Source organism: Monopterus albus, unplaced genomic scaffold (assembly GCF_001952655.1).
Source record: "Monopterus albus unplaced genomic scaffold, M_albus_1.0 scaffold140.1, whole genome shotgun sequence".
NCBI lineage: Eukaryota > Metazoa > Chordata > Actinopteri > Synbranchiformes > Synbranchidae > Monopterus > Monopterus albus.
In genome coordinates, this window is record NW_018128020.1 from 970,555 (window position 1) to 971,953 (window position 1,399).

Here is a 1,399-nt window from a genome sequence, read left to right on the forward strand (position 1 = left end):
GTTGATTTGCTTCATGTTTTGACTATTGCTAGAGCCAGCTGCAAAGCTGGTGAGAGAGACGTCTTGGTTGACGTTTCTGTGTAGTATGGGGCTAGCCCAACCGAAGTGATAAAAATGTATAGGCCTGGTGGACTCGGGGTCTTTCATCTTACATCTGCCTGCGTGCAGTTTGGAGGTGCAAGATATCTGAGTGTGTAATGTTAATTTTACCTGTGATCCTTTGAATAAATCAGCACTGTTTTGAAGTTACTTGGACTGCCTCATCTCTCAGAGTTAGCATGATAACAAGAACTGACCCTACAGCCTCTTCCTTGCTTTGGTGAAGGTCTACTTAGGCTATCCACAAGCCCTAAGGAGTTCTGGATGTGTAATTTCTCCTTCTTGACCCCTTCTGCAGGTGTGGGCACTTCCTCTGCCCTGTGATTTAGAGTTCTGATGACTCCCAGTTTGTGTTGGGTGGTGTGAGTCAAAAAGCAGTACTGGTCTGTGTGTGTAGGTTTTCAATATACTTCTACCTTCAGGCTTCTGTCCCCTCCCAAGTGGACTGTATAATCCAGAAAGGCCAGACAGTCATCTCTGCTGCACACACAGCACCACATAATAAACTCCCAGGACTTCGCAAGGAAGGTCCAAGAACTGCAGGTGGACCAGGACGAGACCATGGGAGGGACCATGGGACCAGGGGAGGATTCAAAGACAGGTAACGACTCTCACCAATACTGGGCTATAACGACTCAGTCGTTAAGGTACATTGTTGGCCTTCAAAGGATTGAAACACCACCAAGGGGGACAAATATCTCCGGCTCAACACCAGTCAGTCAGAACCGATGAAGCCTCTTGGATGAGAGGTGAAACGTCTTCGACCTAGAAATCTAGTCTATTTGATTTTTTCTAGGTTTTTCAGCTCAGCCTACTTATTTGAGCGCTCAGTTTGTTTGGTTTGTAACTGAACACAGATGTCATTATAGGTGAAATGTTTTAGATGCTGGAACTAATAAAGTACTTTAGAGGGTTTTCAGTTTTGAAAACAGCAAGGCTAACTGCTTCCCACTGCCGATACTGTACTTCAGACTGTTAGGTATTTTCTTAGTTAGGTAGATATTTAGAAATTTGTTGTCTAGAAATGTGTAGGGTAGACAGGATGTCTAGCTCAGGCTGTTAAATGCTTAGTTCATTGTCATGAGCTTGCTGCAGGCTGCATGTGGGCCCCAAGGTCAACTAGATTGAAGAGTCTGCAGGCAGGATGAATATTGCTAGTAGCATGATATGTTCAGCCGTAATCTTAATCATAATATCTTCCGAGGCTTACTGTTCGGACATGTCCCTGAATGTCCTGTATGTTTTTAAGATGCACACCACTAATCAACAGCCACACACTTGAATTTTCTCCATGTTTTGA

At 44.3% G+C, this 1,399-nt stretch overlaps 1 protein-coding gene across 3 annotated transcripts in view; it reads right to left on the bottom strand.

The window, feature by feature from the left end:
- The window catches only part of acp7 (acid phosphatase 7, tartrate resistant (putative)), a 20,370-nt gene that overhangs the window by 11,544 nt on the left and 7,427 nt on the right, over positions 1 to 1,399 (bottom strand). The window lies entirely within an intron of this gene.